The following is a 12,868-nucleotide window of genomic DNA, read 5'->3' as shown; positions in this document are numbered from 1 at the left end:
ACGATGTCACTGCCTTGCGTTCTGGCGATACATAGGCGAATGGTAGAGAAGGTTTCCTGTTCTACAATTGGACCCAATTGTATCTGCGTCCTGAGGATGCAGATACTGTTTAAACCAGGAAAAAATAATTGATAAAACCGAAATTCTCAAGATGACATCAGTTAATTGCGCTGAGTTTCAATTGCCAGGCCCTACTTTTTAGAACAATTTACATTAAGACTTCTTAATATTTGTAAGTGGGAAAACCAAACCACTAAATTCATTCAGTAAATTAAATGTATACCCTAGACCAGACCCCTAAACTAATTCCGACCCCAGACCAGATAAAATAATGGCATCCCCCGTCCGGATGCTGCTGTTTATTTTCCTCAGTTCTTGCTGTTTGGCTGCTTTATAGAATGGTGACCTATAACTACAGTTTATCTACAGTGCCTACAGGGAGTCTAAGGAAGTCTAAACCCCACCTCATGTCTCATCATTGGCTTAGGCTGCTGCTCCGTCCCTCCCCACTGCAGCTCTGCCTCTTCAGATTAGCTGCTGTGTATAAACACAAGCCCAGCGCAGGTTCACCTGGAAGTTAGTGCATGGAGAGCGGACTTCCAGTGCAGTAAGAACCAAAGATTATAAAAGTGCAGGTTACTAAGCTACCAGTATAAAAAGATGAACAAACGAGCCTTAGTAAGGGGGAGCCTAGAGTGTTGTTTCAAACAATGCTCGGTTGGTATAAAGGCAACTAATTGTGATCACGAACATTGGTTCTTCACCCCATTTTATCACCAATAGTCTGTACTGTTGACAAGGTAGGATGGATATAGGAGTCTTACACAAAATTCTGACCCTACAAACTTTAGTACCCCATAAAGTATCCCAGCTACAGTTAGTATTAGGATTATATATTCATATACAAACCTCAAGTTCCAGTTTCTTTTTCACTCATCCCTCCCTTAAAGAGGTGGTAATCTTCTCGGATACGGCATTAATATGTACCGAAAGCTTGTACCGTCCAAAGATGCCGCAAACGCCTTTTTCTAAGAAAGTCAAGTAAGTTTATTTGAATGAAGAACCTTATACTTCTGCTTGTTTACAGTCAGTTCCCTGCACGACAATTATATAGGAGCACCACTGTTCAGCAAAAATGCTGGAGACCTCTGTCCTTTTATTTTCCAGATCGGAGGCCGTGCTATCCCCACCAATGTCATGGCATACCCTAGTGATATGCAATAACAGTATATGATGGGAATACCCGTTTAACAATGGTCTCAAATCTCTAATCCAACTGCACAAATTATTTCTTCAAGGGACGAAGCCAGAATGTTAGAGACACACACACACACAAACAGGCAACTAGACTGGTCTTTGATTTCTTAGGCTTTGTTCACATCTGCGTTGGGGTCCTGTTCTGACGTTCCGTCGGAGGTTTCCGTCAGATCGGGAACCTGAGCAGACACAAACGGACACTGACGGAAACAAAGATTTCCGTTTCCATCACCATTGATTTCAATGGTGATGGATCCGGTGCCCATGGTTTCCGTTTGTGTCTGATGTGCACCGGACCAGTCGGTTTGCCGGAAGCAATAGCGTAGTCGACAGACACAAACGGAAGGTGGACCCCTTTAGGATTTTACTCTCCAAGTGCTCTGAAATTACACACAAAGAAATATACATTCATATTGTGTAGAACCTGTGAGGAAACAAATATGAATGAGTCTTGACATGCTTTAAGAACTTGTGATGTAATATTAACTGCCTCCTTCAACTCCTGCCTAGCGTTCCTTTGTACATTCAGAATGAAAGACCAACGGAAAGGAGGGAATATCACACTGTACAATTGTTCCCTTTCTTCCTGTTGAACCTGTTATTTGTGTTACTATAACACTTGGCTATGGTACAATGTCCCCCTGAAATCAGATATAGAAACGTACAAGTTTCACCTATCAGCAGAGGGAAGCATGAAGTGCTGGAAAATTTTCTGGTAGGCGTCTGCGTTGACTCTGGACTTGATATAACACAGTGGACCAACACTGTTGCTCAGTTGTAATGTCGGGGTAAGGAGACAGACAGGTGAGCCCTAATCTACCCGCCACTCAGTCCCTGCCTACTTGCAACGACCCGCCCTAGTCGACGGGGTACAACTGGGCGACGGTCCCTACACTCAATAGGTGCACGACAGACAAACAGACAAGGGTACAAAGAAGACAGGGAAATGGGGAAGTTGCCCACGGGGACACCGTGAGCAACAAGTGAAGTGAACGAGCCGAGTCAAACCAGGAGATGAGCGAGGTACAAAAACGCAGAGCAGAAGAGTGGTCAGTAAAGCCAAGGTCAATCACAAGCAGAGGATCAGTAGTTCAAGAAGCTGCAGCAGGGCCAGAAAACCAGCAGAGAAGAATCACAAGCAAAGGAGGAACAGGAAAGGCAGGTATAAATAGACAGAGGGCGGGAGCTAGCTCCGTCTGGCCAGGCTGTGATAGGCTCTCCCACTCCTAAGCCTGCCATCCTGAGTGGTGGAAGATGGAATCAGTCTCACAGACATAGAAGCAGGTGCAGACTGATTACCTATGGGCGTCGACACAGAAGTTGTGTCTGGCAGATCCTTTACATCAGTGGTCCAAAGTCCTGTTTTCAGATGTAAGTAAATTTTGCATTTCATTTGGAAATCTCGGTCCCAGAGTCTGGAGGAAGAGTGGAGAGGCGCTCAATCCAAGCTGCTTGCGGTGCAGTGCGAAGTTTCCACAGTCAGTGATGGTTTGGGGAGCCATGTCATCTGCTGGTGTTGGTCCACTGTGTTATATCAAGTCCAGAGTCAACGCAGTGTCTACCAGGACATTTTCGAGCACTTCATGCTTCCCTCTGCTGACAAGCTTTATGTAGATGCTGATTTCATTTTCCAGCAGGACTTGGCACCTGCCCACACTGCCACAAGTACCAATACCTGGTTTAATAACCACATTATCACTGTGCTTGATTGGCCAGCAAACTCACCTGACCTAAACCCCATAGAGAATCTATAGGGTATTGTCACGAGGAAGAGGAGACACCAGACCCAACAATGCAGACGAGCTGAAGGCCGCTATGAAAGTAACCTGGGCTTCCATAACACCTCAGCAGTGCCACAGGCTGATCGCCTCCATGCCACGCCGTATTGATAACACCTCAGCAGTGCCACAGGCTGATCACCTCCATGCCACGCCGCATTGATAACACCTCAGCAGTGCCACAGGCTGATCGCCTCCATGCCACGCCGCATTGATGCAGTAATTCATGCTAAAGGAGCCCCGACCAAGTATTAAGGGCATATACTGTACATACTTTTCACTAGGCCAACATTTCGGTATTAAAAATAATTTAAATTGGGCTTGTTTATTATAATTTTCTGAGACACAAAATTTTGGGTTCTCATTAACTGTTAGCCATAATCATCAACATTAAAAGAAAAAAATGCTGGAAATAGATCACTGTAATGAATCTATATAATATATGAGTTTCACTTTTTAAATTGAATTACTGAAATAAATTAACATGTTGATGATATTCTAATTCATTGAGTGGTATATTTGTGCCTCCTTGCTTAAGAAAAAAAAACAAAACAAAAAAAACACCCCACACGTCCACTCAAGACCCTAGAGTATAGGATTCTGAGATGTAGAACAAGGACTAATCAAAAATGACCAAGTTATACTAGAACAGAAGTATAAAGTACAGACCTTGTAAATACACCCACAAGGGGGCAGTGTAAAACAGCTTCAGCCCACTCTACCTTCTGTAGTAGCATAGATAAGGCTGCCCAAACTGAATGTCACTTGTCCTGCAAACATCTTTGGTGCCATTTGAAAGAGACCAGACCAGAAGAAAGGAGCCAGGAGATGTAGCGTATCCTTATGTCACTGCTTGTTACATACCAGAACAGCTGCTCTCATAACAATTGGCTTACATTCGCAAAGCACCAATAACCAGCCCAGCGCGATATGGAATTTGAGAGTCATTTTGTCCTAACGCTGCCAAGACTGAATCTTCCCACAGAGATTTAAACATTCAGTTTGTCTCTAGCTTGAAACAAATACCGACAATGAATGGGAAAGAAAAATGTAAAATGCTATTCCCAGTGAAAACCATTTCACATGATTGTGTACTAGACAATGACAGTCAATTGATGTCCTTGCATTAAAAGCATTTCTTTCTATGGTACATATGACTACAGGCAAAGCATCAATAATATTTCATACAATACACCAGTGCTTGAAGATTGTAGAATATAAAAACACCATAGAAAACTTATATATATCAAAATGGATTTTCAGAGATCATATAAAGAAAAAAAGAAAAAAAGCTCCCTGGATGGGAGCAGATCTTTTTCTAGTCTCCAACAACCTTTCACTATCCACAAACGAGAAGGTAAAAATTCTCGGGAGTTACCAAAGTTTATTTATATTGAACCTATGATCGATCAAGTCAACAGGTCCACTTTACCTTATATTATGAAGAGAATACTATTTCAGGTTTTAAAAAGAATCCGGTCTTGTACAATTCAACATAAAGACAGACAATAGAACATTTTCTGTCAGAGCAATCCCACCTAAAAGTGGCCATATACATCTGGCGGCTGAAAGCACAGATTGTGGCAGGCTCAGCAGATTATGTGTATGGGGGTCTCCGGACCCTCCTCAGACACAAGAGGTCAGTGAGAAAGCATGATCAGCATGTTAGACAGCGGCTTATTCCCCTCTCTTACCATTGCTTGACATGTTCATGGTGGATTTGGGAAGAATAGTTGTCGACCAAAAAAGCATTTGGCTCAGCAATCTTTGTATGGCCACCCTAAATGATGTTTCCAACATAAGGTCACCTAATAAGTGTCAGAAAAAAACAAAACATAAAACCAAGAAAGTGGAAAGGCTCCTTTTAAAAAAAGAAAAAGCTAAAATCTTAAAAGAACTAGCAGAATTAACAATCTGGGGTTTGTATTGCCATGTCAGCAAAATCATAAGATGGAACAAAATTGGGTTTGTCATGGCATCTTCTAAGCACATACGCCATGAAAAAGGCACAACAGATCTGGCTATGACCGGGCCATTTTGCACGTTAATGACCAAGGATTATTTTTTGTTTTTCCACGGTCGCATTCCAAGAGTCGTAACTCTTTTTTTTATTCCGTCGACATAGCTGTATAAGGGCTTGTTTTTTCCGGGACGAGTTGTATTTTGTAATTGTACAATTTTTAGATGCTTATAACATATTGATTAACTTTTATTAACTTTATTTTAGGAGAGAATTGAAAATAAGCAGCTATTCCAGCATTAATTTTCACGTTATAAATTTACGCCGTTTACTATGCAGCGTAAATAACATGTTCACTTTATTCTATGGGTCGGCACGATTACAGGGATACCAAATGTGTAAAGGTTTTATATGTTTTTTCTACGTTTGCACAATAAAAACCCTTTTAGAAAAAAATTACTTGTTTTTGCATCGCCGCATTCCAAGAGGCGTAATTTTTTTATTTTTCCGTCGATGTGGCCGTACGTGGGATTGATTTTTGCGGGACAATGTGTAGTTTTCATTAGTACTATTTTGGGGTACATAGGACTTATAGATGAACTTTTATTTTATTTTTTATGGGGGGAATGGGAGAAAAGAGAGAATTTTGCCGTTGTTTTTTGCGTTTTCTTTGGACGCCGTTCATCCGGCGGTTTAATTAATGTGTTCATTTTATTGGTCAAGTTGTTACGATCGCGGGGATACCATATATGTGTATGTGTTATTTGTTTTGACCGTTTTATTAAATAAAACCACTTTTTGGGGCAAAAAAGTAGTTTTATTTGACTTTGACTGTAATTTTTATTTATTTTTTTTTCACAAACTTTATTTAACGGTTTTACTTTTTTTTTTTTAGTCCCACCAGGGGACTTCACTATGCGATGTGCCGATCGCATATATAATGCTTTGGTATACTTCGTATACCAAAGCATTATTGCCTGTCAGTGTAAAACTGACAGGCAACCTGTTAGGTCATGCCTCCAGCATCGCCTAACAGGCAGATGCTGAAGACAGACCTGGGGGTCTTTGTTAGACCCCCGGCTGTCATGGAAACCCGACGGCGACCCGCGATTTGTTTGCGGGGGCGCCGATCGGGAGACAGAGGGAGTTCCCCCCTCTGTCAAACACATTAAATGCCGCTGTCACTATTGACAGCGGCATTTAATGGGTTAAACTGCCGGAATCGGCGCGCGCTTCGATTCCGGCAGTTGCAGCAGGAGCCAGGCTGTGTATAACAGCCGTGCTCCTGCCGCTGATCGCGTGGGTAAACTGTCAGTACCCGCGCGATCACAGGACGGATATATCCGTCCTCCTGCGCGAACTAGCAGCTGCTGAGGACGGATATATCCGTCCTTCGGCGTTAAGGGGTTAAAGTACAAAAATGTAGCAGGTAGAGGAGTAAAGATCGGAGGATCAATCCATAAAACTTACAAGACAGTTATTAAAATAAGTGGATTTATTGGATGCACAGGACGTCTTCTGCTGCTCCATTCGGGATCTGGGATATGTTAACAACCTTACTTAATAGCTTTGCGATGCACATAGATGCCGGTCCCTGGGCTGAAAACAAACAACGGACACCAGTTAAAACGCAAAATGCTTTTGTAACAGACTGGCTACTGTTTTAAGTCAATAGGACCGACGAGAGCAATGGTTTCTCGGATACGATCAAGTAAAATTGTACTGCAGAACTGGGGAAGTTTCCAAATAAGCACAGGGCGCCACCGTACGCTGGTAACTACGGAAATATCCGAATACTAAAAGAAATTATTTACTGGCAGCTCCCCAAGAATGTTGCTCTTCTCAACTAACACGCAGGTTTCCCCGAGTTTCGTAAATGCAGATGCTGCTTAGTCACGGTCACTTTCATAAAACACGTACAATGGATGTGTTCTAGCACGTAAACTCCACCTTATTGCAAAACCTGTATCATCTGACAAGAACAGCTATTTTCCATAATATAAAGAGGACATGTCACCAGGTACATCATTGTACAGTTATATAGTAAAAGACAGATACATACTACCAGTGCAGTAACCACTAACACATTGCCAGCTGATAAATACATGGCGATCACCTTAAATCCGATGACTCCCTTTAGAACAATAGCTCAACATAATCTCCTAAACAGACAGATTCATTCTCCCCACTACTGGACAAGTCACCCAGAATATCCTCCTTATCGGAGAACGCCAAACTCTTCATTCTGATGTTCCTGGTTCAGGATTAAAATGGCAGCACTACAGTTTAGACGGAAGGAAGTTGAGGAAAAACCCCTATAACAAGGAAATTAAGATTTACGGGCTGTTCAGCCCTATGGGAAGATGGGCGACATTTCCATCGTCGTCATCAGTAGTGGTCAGCCAGCTTGTGTAGGAGACCAAGAAAATTCTAAAATCGTTGAATTGAATATTAAATGATTTTACACAGGGAAATAACGTGGACACAGATTTCAAGGTACTCCACATGCTCTACAGTAGCTGCTCCTTTAAATCAGTATGATGCAGAACGAAAATACATAAAAGTTAACCCCCTCCCCCCTCTTAGTAAAAATAACATAGTTCAAAGCAGGTTCAGGGGATTCCTCATTCCTGCAAATTATTTGTTGGGTTCAGTGTGTAATGGAATAAAATGACCCATTTCACCTGCATGAATAAGCAGCTTTCCCTGGAGACAAAGGGTTCCAGAAATGGAATCCATTAAGAGCTGTAAGCATCCGGTTTCCAGCGAGCATAGCCAACTGACTAGATCAAACACTTGGAGGTTGAACGCTGAACGTATATGAAGTGCTATAGCTAGTGTGTACAGGACACAGCTAGCATGGGATACTGGATTATAGCACCTGTAAAATGTACTCACCTGTCCCAGCAATGGGGGGGGGGGGGAGGAGACCCCCCCCCCCCATCCTTCCCTTTATAGATTTAGAATACTATAATGAAGGGAAAACAGTCATTTAAACCTCACGTATTGCATCACTAACAGAAATACATATAAGCAGGACGACCTCAGATATGGGACTGGGTGCAGTGATCGTGCAATGTGGGACAGATCAACCGATTATACAATAAAATGCAAAGGTTATAACAGCTACAGGTGACAGTCCTATTCTGGATGCTATTGGCTGCCAGCTCTGTGCCACTGACCAATTGCCGAACCCGCCTAGTTAGTCCCTACAATCAGGGGCGTAGCTAGGGGTGGGGTCAGGGGGCATGTGCCCTGGGCGCAACTAGGTAGGGTGGTGCGCCGGGTGCAGATACAATTAAATATTCCAGGACAACCTATTGTTTTTGTTCGTACAATTAAATATTCCTCCTGGAGCGAAACCCCCCCCGACGTCACTATCCATATATGGACAGTGACTTCAGAGGCTCCTCCTCCAGGAGAGGAATCATACCTCCCAAATGTCCCGGGCGGAGTCCCTCTGGAGCATAGGCCGGGGTTTATAACTATATATATATATATTAGTTATAGTGAGATCAGTGATGTCACTGTCCATATATGAACAGTAGCATCTAGGAGCGGAATCCCCGGCCTATGCTCTAGCTGAGGATTCTGCTCCTAGAGGGAGCCCCAATAGCACTATCTAAAGGGGGGGGTAGCGCTATATACATGGACTGTGGCACGATCTTCAAGGTTGGTGTGGCACTATGTGGGCACTGGTGGCAGCTATGGGGGCATTACACTGCATGGTGGCAGCTATGGGGGCATTACACTGCATGGTGGCAGCTATGGGGGCATTACACTGCATGGTGGCAGCTATGGGGGCATTACACTGCATGGTGGCAGCTATGGGGGCATTACACTGCATGGTGGCAGCTATGGGGGCATTACACTGCATGGTGGCAGCTATGGGGGCATTATACGGTGTTGCTATGCGCACCGCTTCGGTTGTCCCTCTTTGTGATACTTGAAAGTTGGGAGGTATGGGGGAATCCCCGGCCAAAGCGTTGCCGACGCTCTTCACGGGTATTTTGCTCCTGTAGAAGCCCCTGACATCACTATCCATATATGGACAGTGACGTCAGGGGCTTTTCCAGGGCCACTATCTATAAGGGGAGGGTGTGTGTGACACTATCTACAAGGAGGAGGCTGTTCATTAAGTCACCATATAGTCACATTAGCCTTAGTTATACAAACTGTTAGTCAGGCACACTAACCTCTAGTTTCTTTTAATTCATTGTTATGTTAACGCCCTTATATAAATCTATTGCTTGTAAACTGTACAAATGGTTTTATGCTCAATTTACATTAAAAAAAAAAAAAGTAAAAAACATTACATCTCATTGATTGGTAGAGAAAACAAGCATGGCGACGGGGGAGGAAGTGTCTGGAAAGAAGTTTGGGGGGGGGGGGGGGGGGGGGAGACAATCTTTGCCCCGGGTGCTGGAGAACCTAGCTATGCCACGGACTACAATAAAAAGTATAGTTATGGGCTGTGACCATCAGATCGCGAACACTAAGGAGTTTATCCACACTGATCTGTATTAGAATATGGAACATAAAATTCTAAAAATGGTAGGGACCTCAGGACTTTAGATATAGGTGTATATTCAGGACCAGGCACCGTTTAGCCATTTTAATCACTCGTCAGTTAAAGGGCTATTATGTTTTTATTTGTAGAGCTAGTGACATGGTTATTGCAATGTTTTTTTCGGAATCAATGCAGGTTTTTTTCTCCTATCATTTCTATAAATACATTTAATGTTTGCTTTTTTAGGCTTCTAGTTTCAAAAAATAAAATTAAATATATATATTAAATAAAATATGCTTTTTGACTTTTTAGCTAATATTTTCTGCTAATATAGCGTTCACCGAAAATAAGCTTTATTTGTGATCGTCATGGTGTACCATAAATTTTGCTATATTACAAGTCTATTTTCGGGGAATTGGGTCAGAGAGCATTACGAAAATAATTGGCGAGGGGAGAAGAGTTTTTTTGGGGTGGCAAAAAATGCAATCATACTTAAATTTACTTTTTATTATTAATATGGCCTGTCCCTCAAAATGCCAGAAAAGACCGTTGGGGGCTTTTTTGTTGCATTTTTTTTTTTTATATACTATACTTTTCCACTGTAACTTACTGACTATTGTCACCGTTAGGGCTGTGCCAAATCTAGTTAGACGCAGCAGCAGCCTCTTACTACAAGTATCCCGGCGATCAAGTGACCAGTCATATGACCACTCGGACCAATAGAGGCAGCGGCCTCAATTCTATACACAGCACTCGTTGAGCGCGGTGTATGTGAATACAAAAAAAAAAAACAGAAGAGGTGAAAACCACTTAAGTCTTCCCTTTACGGTCCCTTGCAGTGGCTGACCACCGCTGGGCACCAGACATTCAGCTGCTCAATTGCTCAGGCAACCAGCTCAAACACACACCCTATATATACGGTTGGCGGTCCTCAAGCGGTTAAATCGATCACAGCAGGAAAGAGTTGTGTAGGCTAAATAATTGCCTAGAGATGACCTGCAAAATCCTCCTAGTGATCATTTGGGTCTTTTTAGTAGCAGTCCTCGTGTACCCCCAAGTACAAGAGGTTTAAAGGTTATCCCCTCATTAGACCAGATGTCCCTGCCATCAGCTAAACATAAATCTGTCACACTGACTGAGCTTGAGATTTATTCACCTGGGCAACCAAATAGCAGAGCTTTTAGGGATAGATAAGAGATCGCAGCCTATATCCTCATCTTCATTCACATCATGCACCTGACAGGAGCACAGCAGTCACATGATGACGGAAAGTAAAGGGAATAAAGCTGTATGCAAGAGACGCACATCCTCCGGGAATAGGATTCACTATCCATTACTTACCAGTGAAGCAGAGGCTGTGATATCACACAAGCTTTCAGCATTCCAGGCATGAACTAGGTTTAGAGATAAAGGAGGCTACAATGACGTCGGATGATTCCGTACCAGCAGCCAATGCAGCTTCTCACTTTGTAGGCCATTTTAATGCTCTGCAGATACGAACGTGTATATGGATTGTAATGTGCAAGTGAAACGAACATATTAATCCTCCATTTGTCGCTGGTATCAGTCGTATCAGGAGTTGAAATGGACAGCAAATATTACTTATAAAAAGGTTATGCTGAGAGCTTGACTCCATTTTCTGCCATTCGCTCACACCACCAAGGTTTATATTGCATGGGCACTTAACCCACATCCAATAATTTGGACTGAAGAGGGAACCATAAGATTACAACGAAGATTAAAAAGTGGGAAAAATGGTCTATGGCCTCTTTATTAAACAATTAAAAATATTTATATCAAAATATTTTATTAACACTAGAAAAAACAAACTAACTCAGCCATAAGCTCATGCCCAAAATTACCCCCCATTCGAATAAGGGGCGAGACAACAGCAATTTTTTTTTTTTCAATCAATATAAATTTAACACAAACAATACTATCCTAAACCGAATATAGATAGGGCGGGCATGGTAGTTCTTCAAAAACTTTATGAAATTGTGCTGCGGTCCCGGTCAGAACGACAGCAACCACCACATACAAAAGGTAAACATAGTCACCTTCCCATCACGTTTAACCCCTAGAACGCTACGGTAAATAGCGGCATTATAATGGTTCGACATAGGTTGGGGGCCTAACAAAGGCAATGGGTGCCGATTGGCAAGTATAGCTTCACAAGCCAGAGCAAACGAAAGCTGTCTGTATGAAAAAACTGAAGTACTAGCATGTGCGCTACCAGCCTGGTCATGCACACTTCTACCTTGCCCTTGGGACTATTTTTGGTACATTATTAAGAATTACCATGACAGTCCATTTGGGAAGTGGACATCTAGGTATCACTGAAGCAACTCATGCTATTTCACAAGCTTTCTATAATAAGGACATGACAAAGGTGTACAAGTCACTATATTAGACTTGGTATGGAATAGACTGTACATAAAGTGCATAGTATCCACGCTGCCCATTCCTTTCTATACCAAGCACTGCTGCAAATCACGGTCTGCTGGTGACGTCCATGCAGCTCCGCACTGCTTGCATATAGTGTCTCTGCCGTGGAACGGAATACGTTAAAAGACACACGCTAGAGAGAAGAGTAGAGAACAATTAGGCCTCATGCCCACTTGTGTTTATCTTCAGGGTGCGATCAGTTTCTTCAACGGATAGCACCCTGACCATTAATTTTAATGGGGCCATGCACACTTCTGTTTTAACGGAACTGTGCGGCCGTTCTGTCAAAAATAGGACAGGTCCTTCTCCTGTCCGTTTCTGATCGAACCGTCTTGGCCTTTTCATTCATTTGGTCCGTGAAACAACAGACTGCATACGGAAGCCATCTGTGTGCGGTCCGTTTCATGAATCCGTCATTAGCAGCTGTACGGATGTGTGCATGAGGCCTTATGCAAATTCCCACTTCCAGCAAATGAGGTTAAATTGCAAATCTGCTATAAAAGAAGACAGCAGAAGGATGCGAGTGGTCGCCCTCCCCAAGAACATCAGGAGGGTTTCAGTTGGAATCATGCCTTTAAAAGGAGATCGCAAAAAACCCTCTCCCAGCTGAACAGAGCAGCAAAGAGAAGACAACTCCTCTCATGCATTCCAGTCTGATACAGAGTCACAAGACTTGTCACACAGCACTTCAGCCAGCAATGGAACGCAATCTAAATCTGGAAATCCTGGCCTAGCGCTCTCAGAAACCACATACAAGGAAGCAGTCACTCGCACCCTCCTTATGTCCCGAGTTCTCTGCACTGGGGGTTTTGTAGGGGAAATTCTGCATTGAGCTTTGTTCTGCTTTAACAGTAATTCAACGTGTATCTGCATAAAGGAGAAAAAATACAAAGCAATGGAACTGAATATTTGACACGC

At 42.8% G+C, this 12,868-nt stretch overlaps 1 protein-coding gene and 1 long non-coding RNA gene across 6 annotated transcripts in view; both read right to left on the bottom strand.

Annotated features, from left to right (window-relative positions):
- Positions 1-12,868, bottom strand: part of PPARGC1B (PPARG coactivator 1 beta) — a 104,764-nt gene that overhangs the window by 73,297 nt on the left and 18,599 nt on the right. The window lies entirely within an intron of this gene.
- Positions 949-6,600, bottom strand: LOC142751073 (uncharacterized). Its single transcript, XR_012882700.1, has 3 exons — positions 6,466-6,600; positions 4,730-4,843; positions 949-1,028 (listed from the first exon to the last, which is right to left on the bottom strand). It is a non-coding gene; the product is annotated as an uncharacterized LOC142751073 (long non-coding RNA).

This window comes from Rhinoderma darwinii, chromosome 3 (genome assembly GCF_050947455.1).
Source record: "Rhinoderma darwinii isolate aRhiDar2 chromosome 3, aRhiDar2.hap1, whole genome shotgun sequence".
In the NCBI taxonomy this organism is placed as follows: domain Eukaryota; kingdom Metazoa; phylum Chordata; class Amphibia; order Anura; family Rhinodermatidae; genus Rhinoderma; species Rhinoderma darwinii.
The sequence above is the reverse complement of the archived record's forward strand: the minus strand, read 5'-3'. Positions and strand labels throughout refer to the sequence as shown.